The sequence below is a fragment of the Tachyglossus aculeatus genome, chromosome 1, assembly GCF_015852505.1.
Source record: "Tachyglossus aculeatus isolate mTacAcu1 chromosome 1, mTacAcu1.pri, whole genome shotgun sequence".
In the NCBI taxonomy this organism is placed as follows: Eukaryota; Metazoa; Chordata; class Mammalia; order Monotremata; family Tachyglossidae; genus Tachyglossus; species Tachyglossus aculeatus.
This window is the reverse complement of record NC_052066.1, coordinates 141988504-142013691: the sequence shown is the minus strand read 5'-3', so window position 1 is coordinate 142013691 and position 25188 is coordinate 141988504.

Sequence of the window (25188 nt, the reverse complement as noted above, 5' to 3'; positions counted from 1 at the left end):
AAGAGCTTCTGAAATCCCACTTTCTCCAGGAATGTTTCCCTAATTGATTTTTCTTCTCCTTGGGTTATAGTCTCCCAACTACTACCTCAGCGCTTTTGCTCCAGCACTGAACTTTTGCCCTTTCCTCTCTATCCAAACCTCTACCCTGCTGGTTCAATCTGTCATCCTATCCTGACTGGATTACTACATCAGCCTCCTCTCTGATCATCATCATCATCATCATCAATCGTATTTATTGAGCACTTACTATGTGCAGAGCACTGTACTAAGCGCTTGGGAAGTACAAATTGGCAACATATAGAGACAGTCCCTACCCTACAGTGGTCTCACAGTCTAAAAGAAAGGGCTCACAGTCTAAAATGGATGGTGATGGATGATCACCCATCCTCCTGTCTCTCCCCACTTCAGTCACACTGCTGCCCGGATCATCTTTGTATAGAAACACTCTGGGCATGTTACTCCCCTCCTCAAAAATTTCCAGTGGATACCAGTCAACCTATGCATCAGGCAAAACCTCCTCACTCTTGGCTTCAAGGCTCTCCATCAGCTCGCCCCCTCCTACCTCACTCCCTTCTCTCCTTCTCCAGCCCAGCCCGCACCCTCCACTCCTCTTCCTCTGCTCACCTCCTCACTGTGCCTCGTTCTCACCTGTCCCCTCGTTGACCCCCCCGCCCAGGTCCTCCCCCTGGTCTGGAATGCCCTCCCTCCACACATCCACCAAGCTCGCTCTCTTCCTCCCTTCAAAGCCCTACTGCGAGCTCACCTCCCCCAGGGGGCCTTCCCAGACTGAGCCCCCTCCTTCCTCTCCCCCTCCCCACCCCCCAGCCCTACCTCCTTCCCCTCCCCACAGCACTTGTATATATGTTCATACAGATTTATTACCCTGTTTTACTTGTACATATTTACTATTCTATTTATTTTATTTTGTTAATTTGTTTTGTTTTGTTGTCTGTCTCCCCCTTCTAGACTGTGAGCCTGTTGTTGGGTAGGGACCATCTCTATATGTTGCCAACTTGTACTTCCCAAGTGCTTAGTAAGCGCTCAATAAATACGATTGAATGAATGAATGAATGAACCACCCTTAGCATTTCTCATCATCAACCTCAGCAGTGGAATTTACTGAGTGTTTGCTATGTGCAGACTATAGTACTAAGCACTTGGGAGAGTACAATATGAAAGAATTGGCAGACAAGATCCCTGCCCACAATGAGCTTACATTCTAGAGGGTGAGACAGACATTAATAGAAATAGATAATTCATGATATATAATTTAAAGATATGTACATAAGTGCTGTGGATTTGAGGGTGAGGTGAATATCCAATGCCCAGAGGTCATGGATTCAAGTCATAGATGATGAAAAAGGGAGATGGAGTGGAGGAAAAGAGGGCTTTATAGGGGAAGGCCTCTTCGTGTTGATGTGACCTTAATATATTTCTATATACATTAACTTTCGGTATTCTATGATTTCAAGTAGTTAGGCATCCACATATCCATCTTTTCATTCTCTTCTTCCTACTATCTGTAATTATATTTTGTGTCGGCTTTCCGGTTAGATCAGAATCTCCTTGAGGGCAGGGATCGTATTTCTAGCTTTATTGTACACTACCAGAAGTGTAGTATAGTATTCTGTCTGTAATTTATTTTATTGTATGTCTCCCCCTCTAGACTGTAAGCTTCTTGTGGGCAGGGGTCATGTCTACCAACTCTAATGTGATGGACTGTCCCAAGTGCTTTGTACAGTACTTTGCACAAGAGCCCATTGTTGGGCAGGGACCGTTTCTATAGGTTGCCAACTTGTACCTCCCAAGCGCTTAGTACACAGTAAGCACTCAATAAATACGATTGAATGAATGAAGGAATAAATACCATTGGTTGATTGATTGCTGTGCACATAGTAGTTGCTCAATAGATTCCAGGATGATAAACTCCAACAGAAGTTGAAGATGGGGGCTACACTTTCATTCATTCATTCATTCAATCATATTTATTGAGCGCTTACTGTGTGCGGAGCACTGTACTAAACACTTGGTAAGTACAAGTTGGCAACATACACAGCCGGTCCCTCTCCAACAACGGTCCCTACCCAACACGGTTGAAGAAGGTAGGTTACCAAGGCTCTGAATATCTCCTCAATTATTTTTTCTACCATTTGACCTCCCTATTATTTTTCTTTCTATATCTAAATTATTAAGTCTTTTATCTCCATTGGACTCTCCCAAGTACTTAGCATAGTGCTCTTCACATAGTAGGCACCTCACTTCAAATGATTTTGGGATTGAGCTCATGGAAAAGCAGTGTTTTCTAGTGGAAAGACAATGGGCCAGGGAATCAGATGACCTAACTCCTAATATCGGCTCTACTCTGCATCTGTTGTGTGACCTCTGGTCAGTTGAGTTATTTAACTTCTCTGTGACTCAGTTATTTCATCTGTAAAATGGGGATTAAGACAGTGAGCCCTATGTGGGACAGTGACTATGTCCAACCTGATTACCATGTATCCACCCTAAATCTTAGTTCAGTGCCTGGCACATAGTAAGGGCTTAACAAGTACCATAATTATTATTATTATCACTTTTCTTGTGGTCAGAGAACATGTCTACCGACTCTGTTGTACTGTACTTTCCCAAACACTTAGTGCAGTGCTCTGTACTAGAGGACAGAGTATGGGCCTCGGAGTCTGAGGGACCTGGGATCGAATCCCAGCTCTGTCGCTTTTCTGCTGTGTGATCTTGGGCAAGTCACTTTACTTCTCTGTGCCTCAGCTACCTCATCTGTAAAATGGGGATTAAGACTGTGAGCCCCAAGTGGGGCATGGGCTGTGCCCAGCCAGTGCTTAGTACAGTGCCTGTCACATAATAAGCGCTTGACAAATACCATTAAAAAAAAGTGCTCAATAAATACAGTTAATCGATTGATGTCGCTCCTACATGGCACTTGCTAAGGGCTTACTATGTGCCAAGCACTGTTCATTCATTCAATCGTATTTATTGAGCGCTTACTGTGTGCAGAGCACTGTTTGGGAAGCACAAGTTGGCAACATATAGAGACGGTCCCTACCCAACAGTGGGCTCACAGTCTAGAAGGGGGAGACAGACAACAAAACAAAACATATTAACAAAATAGAGCACTGGGATAGATACAAGATAATCAGGTTGGACACAGTCCCTGTTCCACGGGGGGCTCACAGTCTCAATCCCCATTTTACATTCGAGGTAACTGACACACTGAGAGGTGAAGTGACTTGCCCAAGGTCACAGAGCAGACATGTGGTGGAGCCGGCATTGGAACCCAGGACCTCTGACCCGCAGGCCCGTGCTCTTTCCAGGAGGCCTCGTTGCTTCAAGATGAAATGGGTTTCTCATCCTTCGTTTGTTGGCTGTGACAGAGGCCAGTTCCCCCTTTTCCTTTCATCCCAAGCAGCGTGGCTCAGTGAAAAAGAGCCCAGGCTTTGGAGTCAGAGGTCATGGGTTCAAATCCCGGCTCCGCCACTTGTCAGCTGTGTGACTTTGGGCAAGTCCCTTAACTTCTCTGTGCCTCAGTTCCCTCATCTGGAAAATGGGGATGAAGACTGTGAGCCCCCTGTGGGACAACCTGATCACCTTGTAACCTCCCCAGCACTTAGAACAGTGCTTTGCACATAGTAAGCACTTAATAAATGCCATTATTATTATTATTATTATTATTATTATTATTATTATCCCAAGGGCATTATGGGGCCAGTCTCTGATAATGCATATGGAATATAAGCCTAGCGGAATCTCAGGAGCGAGCGACTAGACTAACGCATTTCCATTGGAACACACATCCCTTTGCAAAGCCACACAAGCTGGGTGTATTTTGGTGCCTTGAATATTTTAATCTATTTTTCAAATGCCACAGGATGCTCATCAAAACCCAAAGCTACATTTTGCTAAACATTTTCCCATTAATTAAAAAAGAAATGTCATCCCTGTGTGGGATGGAACCGTCATAATTTAGCTTTGTAAATTTTATTAGCATAACAAGGCTCAAAGCCACATATTGGATGTTTTATAGTTAGGCATATGACGCTCCGCTAGGCACAGTTCCTAGCTAAACTCAAAAAAATGTTGCCTACCTTCCAGGAGCTTAGGTTCATTCTGAACTGCCGAAGCACGTGTTTTCTCTAGGAGTTTGGCAAGAGCATCATTAGAAAATTGCAGAAGGCTCTTCCAATAATGCAACCCTGTTTAGAAACAGCACTCCATGATGTCAGAATAAATCGTCACGTGAACAGACAGTGTTAGAAAGGGTGAGGACTGCGGAATGAGTTGAATTTACTGTAAGGTTTTGCAAGAACAAGAGAACTGGCAAGTGGAAAGAGCATGTGAATGGATGAAAGGAGTTATGAGTGCACATCCCTGCTCTGCTCAGTCTATCACATGACCTTGGGCAAATCACCTAACCTCTCTGATCCTAAGTTTCCTTGTCTGTAAATGGAGAAAAGATATCTGTGAGCCCTGTGGGAGGCAGGGACTGTCTGATATTATGACTCTGCATCTTCCCTAGTGTTAAGCACATAGTATATTCATTCATTCATTCATTCAATCATATTTATTTAGCGCTTACTGTGTGCAGAGTACTGCACTAAGCGCTTGGGAAGTACAAGTTGGCAACATACACAGACGGTCCCTACCCAACAACAGGCTCACAGTCTAGAAGGGGGAGACAGACAACAAAACAAAACATGTGGACAGGTATCAAGTCATCAGAACAAATAGAATTAAAGCTAAATGCACATCTCACCCCACCCTGGGCCCCTTAGCACTTACTGTAAGCTTGTTGTGGGCAGGGACTGTGTCTGTTTATTGTTGTATTGTACTTTCCCAAGCGCTTAAGTATATAATAAATGCTATAATTAGCGGTGATGTGGATAAGGTGGACCTAAAATACATGATTTTGGCAAAATGTAAATATAAATATATATATACATATTATATATATAATTGATGGTGTTATCTTAGTACATATATACTAATTTTCTAAGATAACACCATCAATGATGAGAATCTGACCTTGTGTGTGAATGTGGCTGAAGAGAAGCAGTGTGGCTCAGTGGAAAGAGAACGGGCTTTGGAGTCAGAGGTCATGGATTCAAATTCTGTCTCCACCAACTGTCAGCTGTGTGACTTTGGGCAAGTCACCTAACTTCTCTGTGCCTCAGTTACCTCATCTGTAAAATGGGGATTAAAACTGTGAACCCCCCCTGATCAGGTTGTGGTTGTCAGGTTGTGGGACAACCTGATCACCTTGTAACCTTCCCAGCGCTTAGAACAGTGCTTTGCACATAGTAAGTGCTTAACAAATACTATTATTATTATTGTTATTATTATTATTATTATTATCTAGCAATGTGGCCTAGTGGCTAAAGCCCGGCCTGAGAACCAGAGGATTTGGGTTCCAATCACACCTCCACCACTTGCCTGCCTTGTGACCATGGGCAAGTCATTTAACTTCTCTGTGCCTCAGTTTCCTCAACTGCAAAATAGGGATTCAATACCTCTTCTTCCTCCTACTTAGACTGCTAGTCCCATGTGGAACAGGGACTGTGTCCAGATTGATTAAATGGCATACCCCAGCGGTTAGAACAGCCCTGACACTTAGTAAACACTTAATAAATATCATTAAAAAATGGGTTCCTGGTAGAAATACCATTCCAAAATGTTACCCAGCAAATATAAATTCCTGCCATGCTGATGTGTTTGTCATTCATTCAGTCATACTTACTGAGCTCTTACTGTACTAAGTGCTTGGGAGAGTACAATATAACAATCAAGACACATTCCCTGCCCACAATGAGGGTTTGTCTTAGAGCTCTACCTCTGGTTTCAAGCGGCCTTAAACATAAATTTTGGACTGAGTTAAGGTGAAGAATACTGGGGAAAAAGGTCATGCACCTCTATATCAGCGGGCCACTGGTCAGGCTGCTTCTTAGCACTCCCCGAAATGAAGCAAACACATAGGGTCAGGAAAATTTTATTTTACCATTCCTAAATCCCTGATTCAGCTCTATGTGTGAGTTCACAGAGTGCATCCCCACACTAACCTTTCCAAACTAGATGGATTGATTCAGCACCACCTCCCCCGCCACCCCTCAGCTACTTCTTAAATCCAAATTCCATCCATAATAGGCTCTGCCAATTCCCCTCCTTTAGCATTATTACCTTCCTGCTGACCCAGCCCAAACTTAATCAAGATTTAAAGTTGATGAATAGCCAGTGAGTTGTGTGTGTGTGTTTATGTGTGTGTGTGTGTGTGTGTGTGTGTGTGATGGGGGGCTGGTGGGAGGGATTGTATGGGAGCAGGGAGATAATTGGGACTTGAAAGATCTTATCTGTGCCATTAGGCCACGGGAAGGAACAGAGGCTCGCTGTGAAAAGGCTTTTAATTCAACCCTCCAGTGGCCTGGCTTGGTTATAATTTGGGCAAGGGCACCCAGCTAGAGCTAGTGGATGTAATTACAAAAATAGGGAGGGGGCTGATTGTTTTTCCATGCACGAAACATTAAGAAAATGCAGACATTTCCCTTTCGTCCAAGTATTGACCGTAATTATAGATAGCAGGCAGTCTTAGCTGCTATAAAATATTGAAGTGCTTTTCTATTGACACGGACTAGAGTTCATTATTTAAGGCTTGTAGGAAGACCGGGATTTAATGAAGTGCAATTTTGCAGAACAATGAGGAAAGACCTTTACTGCATTCCATTGCTGTCCTTTCAATCATTAGTTAGGAAGCACTTGCCAAACAGTAACTAGTTTCAACCAGCTCCAAGTCTTCCTGAGCTGCTAAATCAGCAGCACCACCCTATCTCTATGGAATCTTTGAGAGGGCCTTGTTTTTTATGCCGGGATGATTAGCTGTTCAGGCCTGAGGTTTTTGCTAATTGGCCGGTCCAATGGGATTGGTCCTTGGAACCTGGATTTGAACCTGGAAGAGAGGGAGCAAGTCGTAGTTAGCGCAGACTGGCATTGAGAAGGTCAGAGTTGGAGCTAATTCTTGAATGTTAAGACTGGAGGCCACTATTCTTCAAGTTGGCAGCGTGGCCTAGGGGTTAAAGTCCAAGCCTGGGAACCAGCAGGAGCTGGGTTCTAATCCTGGCTAGTAGAAGTACAGTGCTCTGCACATAGTAAGCGCTCAATAAATACGATTGATGATGATGATCCTGGCTCTGCAGCTTGTGTGCTGTGTGACCTGGGGCAAGTCTCTTCACCTCTCTGGGCCTCAGTCTCCTCATCTGTCAAATGGAGATTAAGAGGGTGAGCCCCATGTGGGACGTGGTCTGTGTCTGTGCTAATCACCTTGCATCTACCCCAGCGCTTAGTACAGTGCCTGACACATAGTAAGTGTTAAAAAAACACACTAGTCAGAGTATCCTTCCCACCTGGGGGCCCCAGTGGTAGATGGGAAAATTCAAGCACTTAGTACAGTGTTTTGCACTCAATAAATACAATTGAATGAATGAATGAATGAATGAATGAATGAATGCAATTACAAGACTGGCTCAGTGATTTGTCAAAAGGCCTCAAAGAATCAGCATGAGCCCTAGGGATCCAAATTCTGGTGCTTCCCCTGAAACATTTTATTCAGTGGGAGACATTGCCTACATTTCCTCTCCTCTGTAACCCATCCTCCTCATCTGTACATCAGGGAAGTAAATACTGCTTTCAACAGATCACTGGTTCTAGGGATATAGTAATCAAGGGACTGCTTTAGGAAACTGACCCCACTGATGAGTTATCCCAAGTGTTACCTCAGAGATTACCCAGTAGGTCTCCCAGGAGGTTACCCAGGACATTATCCAGGAAATTACCTGGTATGTTACCCAATAATAACAATAATAATAATTATGGAACTTGTTAAGTGCTTACCTATATGCCTAGCACTGTTCTAAACGCTGGGATAGATACAAGTTAAACAGGTTACACTCTTATCCCCATTTGACAGATGAGGTAACTGAGAACCAGAGAAGTGAAGTGAGTAGCCCAAGGTCACACAGCAGACATGTGGCTGAGCCGGGATTAGAACCCAGGTCCTTCTGATTCCCAGACCCATGTTCTATATCGACTTAATACACACCACTTCTCTACCCAAGGTGTTACTCAGGAAATTACTCAATTTTCCAGATTACCCAGTAGATTTCACAGGAGGTCACCAATAGGTTACCCAGGAGGTTATGAAAACATGACCTGGGTTATTTATACGATAGAAAATCTTGAATATAGCACTGTTATTTAAATAACAGAGTTAGTTGTCAGGGCCATCCAACTGAAGTACAATAGCCTTGTTTTTAGTTGTGATCTCTGATTGGTCACAGAGAAGCAGCGTGGCTCAGTGGAAAGAGCCTGGGCTTTGGAGTCAGAGGTCATGGGTTCAAATTCTGGCTCCGCCAACTGTCAGCTGTGTGACTTTGGGCAAGTCACTTAACTTCTCTGTGCCTCAGTTACCTCATCTGTAAAATGGGGATGAAAACTGTGAGCCCCCCGTGGGACAACCTGATCACCTAGACTTCTTCTAGACCGTGAGCCCGCTGTTGGGTAGGGACCGTCTCTGTATGTTGCCAACTTGTACTTCCCAAGCACTTAGTACAGTGCTCTGCACACAGTAAGTGCTCAATAAATACGATTGAATGAATGAATGAATGAATGAATCACCTTGTAACCTCCCCAGAGCTTAGAACAGTGCTTGGCACGTAGTAAGTGCTTAACAAATACCATCATCATCATTATTATTATTATTGTTATTATTATTCTCTGTGCCTCAGTTCCCTCATCTGTAAAATGGGGATTAAAACCGTAAGCCCCACGTGGGGCAACCTGATCACCTTGTATCCCCCCAGCACTTAGAACAGTGCCTTGCACACAGTAAGCACTTAAATACCATCATCATCATTATTAGTAGTAGCATTAGATAATGATGACCAGCCACAAAAAAACAGCCGATGAGGACCAGATAAAGAAAAATTTTCAGTCTTTTCAGCATCTCTGAGGGTTGGGATTGCCCCATTAAATACCCCTGGTTCTTCAGCAGCTGATTAGGAATAGACAGAACTGGGAATTCTGAAAATGCGACCAACTCTTCAAATCTTATGTTGAGCTGAAGCAGCTCACCTCAGCCAAAGTAGAAGTTCAATTAATTAATCAATGGCTCAATCGTTTTTATTGAGTGTTTACTGTGTGCTGAACACTACACTAAGCCCTTGAGAGAGTACAATACAACAGTTGATAGTCACATTCCTGGCTCTCAACAAGCTTACAGCCTATAGGTGGGGAGAGGCATTAATATAAATAAATGAATTAAGGATATGGTACATATGGTACATTAGACTGTGAGCCCACTGTTGGGTAGGGACTGTCTCTATATGTTGCCAATTTGTACTTCCCAAGCGCTTAGTACAGTGCTCTGCACATAGTAAGCACTCAATAAATACGATTGATGATGATAAGTGCTGTGGGGTTGAAGGAAAGGTGAATAAAGGGTGCAAATCCAAGTCCAAGGGTGAAGCAGGAGGGAGTGGGAGAAGAAGAAACTAGGGTTTAGTGAGGGAAAGTCTCTTGACGAGATGTGTTTTTAATAAGGCTTTAAAGGTAGGGAGAGTGATTGTCTGTCAGATAAGAAGACAGAGGGCGTTCCAGGCCAGAGGCAGGATGTGGGAGAAGGGATAGCAGCGAGATGGATGGGATCATGGTAGAGTGAGTAAATTGGCATTAGAGTGAAGTATGTAGGCTGGCTTGTAGTAGGAAATCAGAGAGGTGAGGTAGGAGGGGGCAAGGAAGTGGTCCAGTGCTTTAAAGCCTATGGTAAGGAGCTTCTATTTACTGCGGAGAGATAACTGCATCAAAAGTTCAAAGATATCCCTGGTATCTTCATCAGCATTTGCAATGCTCTGCTAGAAAATAATTGTTCCCTGGCAGAATGGAATAATACTAAATCCCATGGTTGGAGAGAAAAGTATCCAGACGTGATGGCTGGTCCCTTTTTCCCTCACATCCCAGAGAGTAGAAACCCTCTAAGCTTCTGTAGGTATAAGACAACTTCCTGTTTAACCGAGAGATTGTCAGTATTGCTTGCGGTTTCGACTCAGAGCTGTGCTAAAGCAAGGTGAACAAATGTCTCCCCCTTCTAGACTGTGGGCCCTTTACTGGGTAGGGACCGTCTCTATATAGAGAAGCATATATAGAGAAGCAGCGTGGCTCAGTGGAAAGAGCCCGGGCTTTGGAGTCAGAGGTCATGGGTTCAAATCCCGGCTCTGCCACTTAGCTGTGTGACTTTGGGCAAGTTACTTAACTTCTCTGGACCTCAGTTTCCTCATCTGTAACATGGGGGTGAAGACTGTGAGCCCCCAGTGGGACAACCTGATCACCTTGTAACCGCCCCAGTGCTTAGAACAGTGCTCTGAACATAGTAAGCACTTAATAAATGCCATTATTATTATTATTATTATGTTGCCAACTTGTACTTCCCAAGTGCTTAGCACAGTGCTCTGCACTCGGTAAGCGCTCAATAAATGCAATTGAATGAATGAATGAATGAATGAAATGGCATCCAGCTGTTTGGGTAATCACGCTGCTCCCCTCCCTGGGATTCCAAGAGGCTGACTGGTTCATTTGGTGGAATGACTACAACAGAGAAAATACATATCTTGCTCTCCTCACCCAGGATGTGAATTTGGATTTTCAATTCCAGTTCGCCTGTCTTGGGCATGAATTCTGCAGAGATGTGGCAGGGTGCAATTTCCTTGTTCTCCTCAGCAAAAGAAAAATCCAAACTTGTAAGAAATTCACTGTTGGGAGCCTGGTATATCACTAGCACCACTTTCCATCACAATCTTCAGAAAAGGTATTGCCAAATTCATCCCTTTTCATCCTGGCGAAAAGCACCTCCTCCCACAGTTCTTTGCTGTGCGCCACTGTTGCTCGATGATATTCACCATCTCCCTTCCCTAACGCCCTCTATCCAGTTTCCAATCCAGGCAATATTTACTTTGAGCCTTTATCTCCAAGCAATAAAATGAAAATGTACTGCTTGTCACCAAGACCAGACTTTTTAAAAGCTCCAGGAAATAATAACACCTTGAATTTATGAGTGCTTTCATCTTTTCAAAAGGACTTTTTGGTCCATTTATCTTTCCATCTCCCCAAAATCCCTGTGAGGAAGGAATGATTCTCCCTATTTAATGGAGCTGGAAAGCAGTATGGTCTTGCAGAAATAGCTTGGGTGTATGAGACAGAGAACTTGTGTTTGAATCCAGATTTGCCAATTGTCTGCTTTGTGATCTTAGACAAGTCTCTTCGCTTCTCTGTGCTTCTGTTTCCCCATCTGTAAAATGAGGACTGCATACCTGTTCTCCCACCAACTTAAGATTGTGAGCCCCATGTGAGACAGGGACTGTGTCCTATCTGATGATGCTTAATAATGTTGGTATTTATTAAGTGCTTACTATGTTCCAGGCACTGTACTAAGCCTTGGGATTGATACAAGCAAGTCAGGTTGGGCACAATCCCTGTCCCACATGGGGCTCACAGTCTTACTCCCCATTTGACAGATGAGGTAACTGAGCCAAAAGAAGTGAAATGACTTGCCCAAGCTCACACAGCAGATGTGACAGAGCAGGGATTAGAACCCAGATCCTTCTTATTTGCAGGCCCGTGCTCTATCCACTAGGCCATGCCACTTCTCTTGGCCATATTCCTTCTCTGCTTAGTGGTATTAACCCCAGTGCTTAGCGCAGTGCTTGGCCCATGAGTGTTTAACAAATATCACAATTATTTTAGCTGGGACTAGAATCCTGATCTTCTTGATCTGAAACTTCTGTGACTTCGACTAAACCATGTGGTTTCCCCAGCTCAGAAGAGGCATGATTGGAGAAGCTGCTGTGGCTCAGTGGAAAGGGCCTGGGCTTTGGAGTCAGAGGTCATGGGTTCAAATTCCGGCTCTGCCAACTGCCAGCTGTGTGACTTTGGGCAAGTCACTTCGCTTCTCTGGGCCTCAGTTACCTCATCTGGAAAATGGGGATTGAAATTGTGAGCCCCTCGTGGGACGACCTGATCACCTTGTAACCTTCCCAGCGCTTAGAACATTGCTTTGCACATAGTAAGTGCTTAACAAATACCAACATTATTATTATTATTATTATTATTATGATCTTTGACAACAGGGAATGTCAGCTACACACCTACTGTCTGCAGAGCACTGTCCTGGAGTCTACTGTGCACAGAGCACTGTACTGATCTCTTATGAGCATATAAAAACCTGATCCTCTGCCTTTGAGGAACTTACAGTCTAATAATACAGCCTTGTGGTACTGACCTAGGGGGACTTCTGAAAGAAACCCTCAACTGTCTACTTTTCTGGGGTTGATATAAGTTTTAATGAATCAAAACGTTTGTTTTTTTTCAGAGGTGATTGTCATTATCTTTTTAACCACATACAATACTTCTGGAATAGTAGTTGGAGCAGTTGTTCCCTCATGCTGGTTGTTCAGACCTAGAGATACTTGGGAAAGAAAATGTCTTACCATCAACTTTATGGGTTATGGGAAAAAGCCTTTCACACAGACTACCGTTAATCAGCACTCTACAGCAAGGTTGCCGGTCTTGAATGGTATCGTTGTCAGAACCAGCTAGATTTATCCTTCCCTAGGCTCATGAAGAGTCTTTCTAGGCAATGTGTTCAGACAGTGCCACCCTTGAGTTCAAAGGGAAGTTGTGAAACCCTCATGATAAAACTCATTGTTCATGACTCAGTGCTTCAGTTACATCTCCTTTAAAATTGAGTTTAAATCCTCCTTCCTTCTACTTAGACTGCAAGCCCCAGGTGGGACCCAGACCACGATCGTCCCGATGCTCTTGTAGCTACCACAGTGCTTAGAATAGTGCTTGGCACAATAAGTGCTTAAAATTTACCATTAAACAAAAAAACAAAAAATAACCAAAACCCAAAGACTCTGTCATCTTCCAGAGTTCAGCGGTTGGCAATATTTGGCTCTTCTTGATGCCATTTGAGAAACCATTCTCCAGTCTTTCCATTTCCATTTGCAGGATTGCAGGTGAGATGGATGTGTATGAACTGGCACCTAAAGCACACATTTTGTCCATCTGTGAGGGGAGAGGAAATAGCCCCGAACAATTCATCCGAGACATTCGCTTTTCAGGGCATTTCTCTGGGCTTAGAGTACTGTACTGATAAATCTAAATCATTTAAATGTCTGTGTTTTTTCCTACAATCCTGAGTCCTTCCTTACACAGTGTGAACATTCCCAATCAATAATAATAAAAAAAACCCATGGTATTTTTAAAGTGCTTACTATGTTCCAGGCACAGAACCAAGTGTTGAAGTAGATACAAGAAAATCAGGCTGGACACAGTCCCTGTACCATAGTTTTAATATAGCTCATAGTTTTAATCCCCGTTTTATAGATGAGAGAACTGAAATCCAGAGAAGTTAAGTGGCTTTCCCAAGGATGCATGGCAAAAAAGTGACAGAGTCAATATTAGAACCCAGGTCCTTCTGAATCCCAGGCCAGTGCTCTATCTGCTAGGCCATGTTGCTTTAAAGCATTCAATAACCTTTCCCCTTTCTACCTCTCCTGGCTACCCTCTTATTACAGCTCAGCTATAACACTTCCCTCTTCTAATGCTAATCATCATCATCATCAATCGTATTTATTGAGCGCTTACTGTGTGCAGAGCACTGTACTAAGCGCTTGGGAAGTACAAGTTGGCAACATGTAGAGACAGTCCCTACCCAACAGAGGGCTCACAGTCTAAAAGGGGGAGACAGAGAACAAAACCAAACATACTAACAAAATAAAATGAATAGAATAGATATGTACAAGTAAAATAAATAAATAGAGAAATAAATATGTACAAACATATATTCATATATACAGGTGCTGTGGGGAAGGGAAGGAGCTAAGATGGGGGGGATGGAGAGGGGGACGAGGGGAAGAGGAAGGAAGGGGCTCAGTCTGGGAAGGCCTCCTGGAGGAGGTGAGCTCCCAGTAGGGCCTTGAAGGGAGGAAGAGAGCTAGCTTGGCGGGTGGGCAGAGGGAGGACATTCCAAGCCCGGGGGATGACGTGGGCCGGGACTCGATGGCGGGACAGGCGAGAACTAGGTACGGTGAGGAGATTAGCGGCAGAGGAGCTGAGGGTGCGGGCTGGGTTGGAGAAGGAGAGAAGGGAGGTGAGGTAGGAGGGGGCGAGGGGATGGACAGCCTTGAAGCCCAGGGTGAGGAGTTTCTGCCTGATGCGCAGATTGATTGGTAGCCACTGGAGATTTTTGAGGAGGGGAGTAACATGCTCAGAGCATTTCTGGACAAAGACAATCCGGGCAGCAGCATGAAGTATGGATTGAAGTGGGGAGAGACACGAGGATGGGAGATCAGAGAGAAGGCTGATGCAGTAGTCCAGACGGGATAGGATGAGAGCTTGAACGAGCAGGGTAGCGGTTCGGATGGAGAGGAAAGGGCGGATCTTGGCAATGTTGCAGAGCTGAGACCGACAGGTTTTGGTGATGGCTTGGATGTGAGGGGTGAACGAGAGAGCGGAGTCGAGGATGACACCAAGTTTGCGGGCTTGTGAGACGGGAAGGGTGGTAGTGCCGTCAACAGAGATGGGAAAGTCAGGGAGAGGGCAGGGTTTGGGAGGGAAGACAAGGAGTTTAGTCTTCGACATGTTGAGCTTTAGGTGGCGGGCAGACATCCAGATGGAGATGTCCTGAAGGCAGGAGGAGATGCGAGCCTGGAGAGAGGGGGAGAGAGCAGGGGTAGAGATGTAGATCTGGGTGTCATCAGCATAGAGATGATAGTTGAAGCCGTGGGAGCGAATGAGGTCACCAAGGGAGTGCGTGTAGATTGAGAACAGAAGGGGACCAAGCACTGAACCTTGGGGAACCCCCACTGTAAGGGGATGGGAGGGGGAGGAGGAGCCTGCAAAAGAGACTGAGAATGAAAGACCTGAGAGATAAGAGGAGAACCATTGAAATCTTTCCATTGTATCTCAGTCTCATCTATCTTGCTGCAGGCCTCTCACCCGTGTCCTGCCTCTGGGCCTGGAACACCCTTCCTCTTCATAGCCAACAGACAATTATTCTTCCCTACCTTCAAAGCCTTACTGAAGGCACATCTCCTCCAGGAGGCCTTCCCTGACTAAGCCTCTGCTTTCCTCTTCTCCCACTCCCTTCTGTGTCACCCTAACTTGTTCTCTCTGTTCTTCCCCCTTCCCAGCACCACACCACTTATGCACATGTCTATAATTTATGTATTTATATTAACATCTGTCTCTGCCCCCCTAGGCTGTAAGCTGGTCGTGGGCAGGGAATGTGTCTGTTAATTGTTACACTGTATTCTCCCAGTGCTTAATACGGTGCTCTGCACACACTAAGCACTCAATAAATACAATTGAATGAATGAATGAATCAGCCCTTCCTGCTTGTCAGCGCTTAGAACAGTGCTTTGCACATAGTAAGTGCTTAACAAATACCATTATTATTGTTATTATTATTATTGTGTCCTACTGTGAAAAAAAATCCACCCCAAGTTGTCTCCCCGGGGCTGCCAGAGGGCTGATAAGAATGCTTTGGGCCCTGCACTGCATTTTCCACTCCCAAAAGGCAACCAGTACAGTGCTGCTCACAGAAGCCTCTCAATATAGTGTTTTATACACTGTAGGTGTCCTATACAGAGCTCCACATGCAGAGGGCACCCAAAAGAAAGCTCTGTACACAGAAGGCTCCCATTAGAGTGTTCTACAATAACAATAATGATAATCGTATTTGTTAAGTGCTTATTGTGTGCCAGGCACTGTACTACGTGCTGGGGTGGATATGAGCAAGTCGGGTTGGACACAGTCACTGATCCACTTGGGGCTCACCGTCTCTATCCCCATTTTACAGATGAGGTAACTGAGGCCCAGAGAAGTGAAGCAACTTGCCCAAGGTCACGCAGCAGACAAGTGGCAGAGCTTAATTTAGAACCCAAGACCTTTTGACTCTCAGGCCCTTGCTTCTAGACTGTGAGCCCACTCTTCTAGACTGTGAGCCCATTTTTCTAGACTGTGAGCCCACTGTTGGGTAGGGACCGTCTCTATATGTTGCCAACTTGTACTTCCCAAGCACTTAGTACAGTGCTCTGCACACAGTAAACACTCAATAAATACAATTGAATGTATGAATGAATGAATGCTCCATCCACTAGTCCAGAGAGAAGCAGCATGGCATAGTAGAAAAGCAGCGGGGCATAGTGGAAAGAGCCCAGGCTTGGGAATCAGAGGTCATGGGTTCTAATCCTGGCTCTGCCACTTGATCAGCTGTGTGACTTTGGGCAAGTCACTTGACTTCTCTGTGCCTCAGTTCCCTCGTCTATAAAACAGGGATGAAGACTGTGAGCCTCATGTGGGACAACCTGATCACCTTGTTTCCCCCCCCAGCGTTTAGAACATTCATTCATTCATTCAATCATATTTATTGAGCACTTATTGTGTGCAGACCACCGTACTAAGCACTTGGGAAGTACAAGTTGGCAACATATAGAGATGGTCCCTACCCAACAAAAGGCTCACAGTCTAGAACAGTGCTTCACACATAGTAAGCGCTTAACAAATGCCATCATTATTATTATTATACACAATAGGTGGTCCGTACAGAGCTCCACATGCAAGAGACACTCAATTTATTTCTTCATAATAATGTTTGTCTCCCCTTCTAGACTCTAAGCTTGTCATGGGCAGGGAACATGTCTTCTAATTCTGCTGTATTGTGCTCTTCCAAGTGCTTAGAATAGTGCTGTGCACATAGTAAGGACTCAATAAATTCAAACGGATTGATTGAACTGCACACAGAAGGCTTCTAATTTAGGGTTCTGCACACAGTAAGTGCCTCTTACAAAGCTCTATATGCAGAAGGCATTAAATAATGATGATGATGGCATTTATTAAGCACTTACTTTGTGTAAAGCATTGTTCTAAGTGCTGGGAAGGTTACAAGGTGATCAGGTTGTCCCATGGGGGGCTCACAGTCTTAATCCCCATTTTCCAGATGAGGTAACTGAGGCACAGAGAAGTTAAGTGACTTGCCCACAGTCACACAGCTGACAACTGGTGGAGCCGGGATTTGAACCCATGACCTCTGACTCCAAAGCCCGTGCTCTTTCCACTGAGCCATGCTGCTTCTCTCTCCACACAGAAGCCTCCCAATTTAGTGTTCTGTGCAATGTAAATGCTACACTGTGTAGTGGATAGAGCACAGAGCTGGGAATCAGAAGGTGTCAGAGTCAGAGACAGAGTCAGAAGGTGCCTGTCTTTAAATTATGTATTATAAATGACTTATTTATTCATATTAATGTCTGTCTCTCCCTCTAGTTTGTATGCTCATTATGGGCAGGGAAGGTGTCTACTAACTTCGTTGTATTGTACTTTCCCAACTCTGTTGTATTATATACTATGTGCCCAGCACATAGTAAGTGCTCAATAAATACAACTAATTGATTAATTATGTTCTGATGCTGCTTCATGCCCTGCGGACAGCCCCTTTCTGAGGCTCTGCCATTACCTATTTCCCTGTAACTGTGAGTTAAATGGATTGCATAGAGGGGAAGTGACTGACAATTATTGGTAGGTGAGATCCCCCTTTTTTAAGGGTATTTGTTAAGTCCTTACTATGTACCAGGCACTGGTAGTTGTTAAGCACTTAGTATGTGCCAAGCACTCTACTAACTACTGGAGAAAAATCTGGCTTTGGGATACTAATCCAAAATCAAGTTTTTGTTACATTATCTTGCCTCTCACTGGTCTCCAGCCCAGTGCTTATTATCTGTTTTATGGGACATTGTAGTTAGTTAATTTCTATTCATTTAATCCCTTTCAGCCCCACTACCCTTGTTGCATGCATACACACACACTCATTCATTCATTCAATTGTATTTATTGAGCACTTACTGTGTGCAGAGCACTGTCTTAAGTTATTGGGAAGTACAAGTTGGCAGCATATAGGGATGGTCCCTACCCAACAATGGGTTCACAGTCTCCTGTCTCCAATCCACAGAACAAAATATTTGGTGAAAACTCTCAGCCCAGGAAACAATAAATTCAATGATACTTGAAGCTTTTGTTAAGTACTTACTATGTGCTAAGCCCTGCTCTAAGTCCTGGGGTAGATACAAGAAATCCAGTCTCATACACAGCTCCTGTCCCACATGGGGCTCACATTCCAAGAGGATGGAAGAACAGCTATTTACTCCTCGTTTTACAGATGAGGAAATTGAGGTGCAGAGAGGTTAAGTGATTTGCCCAAGGTCACAAAGCATAAAAGCAAGGAAGCAGGTGTTCCGGAGACTACTGGAACCAGTGAATGGGGAGGGGAGTCCCAGTATTTCAGATCCAGACCTCTTTTCTGGTTGTCCAGGAGGAAAGATGGAGGCAGAAGAGAGAGGACCCCTCCCTCTTATTGCTCAAACATATAATCTGGTTCTGAAAGCCCATGGACACAGAGTAATACTACTACTACTACTACTAATAATAATAATAATGTGTGGCATTCGTTAAATGCTTACTATGTGCCAAGCATTGTTCTAAGTGCTGCATTAGATACAAAGTAATCAGGTTCAACCGTATTAATCACCATTTTATGGATGAGGTAACTGAGGCCCAGAGAAGTGAAGTGACTGGCTCAAGGTCGCACAGCAGACACTTGGAAGAGCTGGGATAAGAACCCACATCCTCTGACTCCCAGGGCTGTGCTCTTTCCACTGGACAATGCTGCTTTCTTAGAAGAAATATGACAGCCTGCTGCAGGGACGTTTATCTCAGCCTCGGGGGAGGTGCGGGATGTGCTGAGCTTGCTGGCTCCTCTGATAACAGCTTAAAGGTCTCATAAATATGGAATTTAGCGTTTGGTGCCAAGGTGAACTATGGCAGCAGAGTCCTCATGGATTTTCTTCCAGGGAAGAGGTATCAACAAGATCACAAAATAAAAGTTTGGGAGAACTCTTCAAATTAAGGCCTTCTCCACTCCCCTCTTCAGTGACTCTGGGAAAAACCATCTGTTTTTGCTTCTTGTGTTTTGCAAGAAAGAAAATATCAGGGCACTCTGGATTTCATGGGTGGATGGATATCGTACTCTCCGAAGCACTTAGTACAGTACTCTGCACACAGTAAGCGCTCAATAAATGCCACTGATTGATTGATTGATGGATTTCTCTTTCCAAACTTATGGAATTGTCACTGTAGTGGGTGGGAATACTTGCTTAGGGCAACAGCATTTTTCCCATCCAGCGTATTTGTGGAGGGTACAGAGAAAAGGCAGTGGCAGTGGCTTAAATTCAGCGTCACCAGCAGAACTCATGGAGATTGGCTGCCCTGCTCTGCAAAATTGCTAAGGAGTAGGTAAATCTGGCTCTATTTATAGTAATGATGGTATTTTTTAACCGCTTACTATGTGCAAAGCACTGTTCTAAGTGCTGGACTTAGTACAGTGCCTGGCATGTAATAAGCACTTAACAAATATCATTATTATTATTATGAAGTATTTCAAAGGATTCAAACAAATCCTGAATAACACACAAACATTTCTCCTGGAGAATACATTCAAGTGAGGTAAAATAGCCAGTGGGCTAAACTAGGGAATAGGTTAGGGTTACGGTTACATTTAGGGTTATTGTTAAGATCAGGGTTGGCATTGCATAGTGGATAGAGCATGGGCCTGGGAATTAGAAGGTCATCCTGGCTCCACCACTTGTCTGCAGTGTGACCTTGGGCAAGTCACTTCACTTCTCTGGGCCTCAATTCCCTCAGCTGTAAAATGGGGATTGAGACTGTGAGTTGCATGTGGGACAGGGACTGTGTCCAACCCAATTTGCTTGTATCCACCCCAGCATTTAGTATAGTGCTCGGCAAATAGTAAATGCTTAAGAAATACCGTAATGATAATAATAATAATAATAATAACAATCATAAAACCACCAAAGATGGCACATCTTTTAAAAACACAGCTTTTAAAATCCAGAAACTCTCAAAGTTGGAAGGAGGTGGCATATGAACCCGCAGCTTCTTCAGTGAAAAGTGCTGATTGTCTTTTGAGCATGGTTAGAGCGGGCAGTGGCATGGAAGTAGACTGTGTACAGATGATGGCTGGGTGTGTCATATTCTGCTGCTGATTCCCTCTGCCTTTTTCTTTTTAAATGACATTTATTAAGCGCTTACCATGTGCCAGGCACAGTACTAAGCGGTGGGGTAGATACAATCTAGTCAAGTTGGACGCAATCCCTGTCCCACTTGTGGCTCACAGTCTTAATCCCCCTTTTACCAATGAGGGAAATGAGGCACAGAGATGTGAAGTGACTTGTCCAAGGTCAAGAACTAGGAGCTGGGATTAGAACCCAGGTCTTTCTAACTCCCATTCATTCATTCAATCGTATTTATTGAGCGTTTACTGTGTGCAGAGCACTGTACTAAGCGCTTGGGAAGTACAAGTTTGCAACATAATAGAGACGGTCCCTACCCAACAGAGGGCTCACAGTCAGGCACATGCTTTATCCACTAGGCCATGCTGCCTGTTCCTCAGTATTTTATATGTGTGTGACCTGTTTATGGGTTAAAGACTGTTATAATGCCCCCCTAAATCAAGGCATGGCAGGCTGCTGAATGTCATGGACTGATTGGCTATTTGGTTTGCTATATGGGCTCACAACATAAGTAGAGCAAGCTCAGCCCGGGGCTTCCTTAAGATGTTTCATCAGCAGGAGCTTTGGGACCAACAGACCAACCCTGCATCAGGAGGAAAATGAGGTTCCTCCCTGAGCAGGAAAATAAGGTACATAGGAGTTAAGTGAGAAGCAGTAGAGCAAGAAACAAGCAAAGAATAAGGGCCTGAGAGTCAAAGGATCTGGGTTCTGATCCTGGCTACTCCAGTTGCCTGCTGTGTGACCTTGGGTAAGTCACATAACTTTGTCCCTGTTACTTCATCTGTAAAATGGGGTTTGGAGGCACCGGATGAGCTGACTCAATGGCATTAAGACAAGACAAGAGGAGCTGAAGGTTGAGTCCGTATTCCATTAGACTGTAAGCTTGCTGTGGGCAGGGCATATGTCTGTTTATTGTTATGCTGTATTTTCTCAAACTGAGTACAGTGCTCTGCACGCATTGAGTACTCAATATGACTGACAGACTGACTTAGAAAAGTGTTGGGGAAGCAGTGTTTCCTAATGGAGAGCATGGGCCTAGGAGAAATGGACATGGGCCTGCTCTTATCCTTCTATAGGTTGCTGCTACAGTCAGTCAATTGGATTTATTGAGCACTTACTGTATGCAGAGCACTGTACTAAGCACTTGGGAGAGTACAGTACAAGAAAAAACAGACACATTCCCTGCCCACACGAGCTTACAGTCTAGACTGAGCCCCACTGGGTCTTTAAAATGTATGTTCAGTCCTCTATGCCCCATTCAGGTGAGCCCATTGTGGGTAGGGATTGACTATATGTTGCTGTTATAAGTTTTATATGTAACTTCCCAAGTGATTAGTATAGTGCTCTGCACACAGTAAGTGCTCAATAAATACAATTGACTGACTGAATGAATGAATCATATACTAACTGCTTGGGTATCTTGCTGGAGTCAGGGGACCTGGGTTCTAATCTTGACTCTGCTACTTCCCTGGTGTGTTACCTTGGGCAAGTCACTTTTTTATGGTGTTTGTAAAGGGCTTACTATTTGCCAGGCACTGGCTTAGATACAACCTGATCAGTTTAGATACAGATCATGCCGCATGTGGGGCTTCTAGTCTTAATCCCCCTTTTACAGATAAGGTAACAGGCACAGAGAAGTTATAATAATGATGATATTTGTTAAGCACTTACTATGTGCCAAGCACTGTTCTAAGTGCTGGGGTAGATACAGGGTAATCAGGTTGTCCCACGTGGGGCTCACAGTCTTAATCTCCATTTTACAAATAAGGTAACAGAGGCACAGAGAAGTGAAGTCATTTGCCCAAGGTCACCCAGCAGACAAGTGATGGAGTGGGGATTAGAACACACGTCCTCTGAATCCCAAGCCCGTACTTTTTCCACTAAGCCACACTGCTTCTGTAACTTGCTCAAAGTTACACAGCAGGCAACAGGTGGAACTGGGATTAGAACCCACATCCTCTGATCTTTCCACTAAGCCATGCTGCTTCTCACTTAATTTCTCTGTACCTCATTTTCCTCCTCCTTAGACCATAAGCACCACGTGGGACAGTGTCTGGGATCAATCTTGTTATCTTATATCTACCTCAAGGCCTGGCACAAAGTAAGCCCTTAACAAACACTTTGATTATTAACAAATTGGATCAGAAACAGCTGAACCTAGCTGGTCATGGCTGTGGTTGGGAGTAGCTTATTAGGCTATTTTATAAAACCTACAATTGCTGAGTTGCTTCTCAGTGAAGGTAGAGGAAAGTCAAGGGGTTCTGCTGCTTTCTCTTAGCATTAGGGGGTCAGGGTGCCTCAGGACTCATTGAACTGGGACCCTCAAACCCTGTAATCATAATGATAACAGTAATAATAATATTTGTGAAGTATTTATTATTGGTTAAACAATACTCTAAGCTCTGGAGGGGATACACATTAATCACATTGGACACAGTCACTGTCTCACTTGGAGCTCACAGTTTAAGTAGTGGGGAAGACATTTAATAAATTCCCATTTTACAGATGAGGAAAATGAGGCACAGAGAAGTGAAGCGACAAGCACTGTTCTAAGTGCTGGGGTAGGTACGGCTAAGCCCACAGGACACAGTCACTGTCTCACTTGGGGCTCACAGTTTAAGTAGGGGGGAAGACAGGTATTGAACCCCCATTTTACAGGTGAGGAAATTGAGGCACAGAGAAGTGAGATGACTTGCTCAAGATTGGGGGCAGAGTTGAGGCTGCTCCCACACCTGTGCTCTTTCCATAGGCAATACTGTTTCTCAATGCCTGGAGCCAATCTGTAATAATAATAATAATGATGATAATAATAGTATTTGTTAAGCGCTTACTACGTGTCAAGCACTGTTCTAGGTGCTGGGGTAGATATAAGCTATTCAGGTTGGACACAGTCCCTGTCCCTCATGGAGCTCACAGTCTTAATCCTCATTGGACAGATGAGGTAATTGAGGCCCATAGAAGTAAAGTGACTTGCCCAAGGTCACACAGCAGACGAGTGGCGGAGTTGGGATTAGAACCCAGGTCTTTAGTACTCCCAGGTCCTTGCTGTATCCACTAGGCCATGCTTCTTCTCTTACCCCCCAGGGTCATCAGGATAGAGTAGGGGGCTGGTCTGGACTCATCCACTAATCTCCATCCTTCCCAGTCCTCTTCTTAATTCTGGAGAGAATTGCCCTGTCTCTGGATTAGAGCAGCCACTGAGTTGGACATTACGGGTTACACCATTCATTCATTCATTGTTGTATTTATTGAGTGTTTACTGTGTGCAGAGCACTCTACTAAGCGCTTAGGAAGTACAAGTCGGCAACATATAGAGACGGTCCCTACCTAACAACGGGCTCACAGTCTAGAAGCGGTTGACAGACAACAAAACAAAACATGTAGACAGGTATCCAAATCATCAGAATAAATAGAATTATAGCTACATGGACAACATTAAAATAGAGTAGTAAATATGTACAAGTAAAATAAATGGAGTAATAAATCTATACAAATGTATACAAGTGCTGTTTATTTTATTTTGTTAGTATGTTTGGTTTTGCTCTCTGTCTCCCCCTTTTAGACTGTGAGCCCACTGTTGGGTAGGGACTGTCTCTATATGTTGCCAACTTGTACTCCCCAAGCACTTAGTACAATGCTCTGCACACAGTAAGCGCTCAATAAATACGATTGATTGATTGAATGGGGAGGAGGAGAGGAAAAAGGGGGCTCAGTCTGGGAAGGCCTGCTGGGGCAGGGCAAAGATGCTACCCACAGCTCCCTGTGCTGTGGTGACTGACATCAAACCCACCCTCCAGAATGGCTCCCACACAGCATAAGCTCACTGAGGGCAGGGAATGGTTGGTAGAATCCCCCCACCCTGGCTTCTACCAACTCTGTTGCATTGTATTCTCCCAAGCGCTTAGTACAGTGCTCTGCACACAATCAGCACTCAATAAATACCATTGCTTTGATTTATAGATGGCTATTCATTTAGGCTCTAGAATTTGAAAGTCCTGGGGGAATCATGTTGGCGTCTATCCATCCAACCTCCCGACCCATTCACCTCTGTCATTTATCTGCCGTGTGACCTTGGGCAAGTCACTTCACTTCTCCGGCACTTGGTTACCTCATCTGTAAAATGGGGATTGAGACCATGAGCCCCACATGGGACAAGGACTGTGTCTAACCTTGTTTGCTTGTATTCGCCCCAGTGTTTAGTACTGGGCCTGGCACATAGTAAGTGCTTAACAAATACCACAGTTATTATTACTAGTATTATTATTATCTCAATTATTTCATCACTGGATTCCTTCCCAAGATCCCTACCCACTGGATGAATATCTTCATCAGCCAAGAGTGAGCCCGCCTCCTCACGCCCTGCCCCAGATTCCAGACCTCATCCTCACCACCGAGGAAGGCCTGTCAGGCTCCTTCAGACTTAGAGCGGGAACAGGATCGGTTATTTTGAGGCATGCACGCAAAACAATATCCAGGCAGAAAGCAGAGCTGAGAAGCAGAGTCCATTCAGGCAAATACCAATCCCATTCCCTCAGCAGGCATCTGTTTTCTCAAGGGGCTGGCACAAAAAGAGAGAAACAAAGTCGGTAGCTATTACTGCAGTTGCATTCGCGGTGCCCTCGCTCAAAATCTTGAATAATTGTGAGGTAAAAGGACTCTTTCAACCCTCAGCGCTTCACAACAATCACTGCAGCAGGGATTCTCAGAAACCCAGCCCCAAGTGGCCGCTCTCCAGCGGTTCTGCTGAAAGAAATCAGAATCAGCGCACAGCAGCCCGCCCTCAACAACGTCCAGAAAAATTGTCTACAAGTGGCGGTTGCTGAGTGCTCACCGACAAACAGTGAAGCCGTGCTGATATTAAACCCCGGAGCACTATATACCCCACGCTCTCCTAAGGCCAGGCCACTAATGGATTCCTTCAGAAATCTCCACTGTGGGAGTTGTTTCACTTTCATTCCTGTCAGAACCAATTCAGATGAAAGAAATGCTCCAGCTA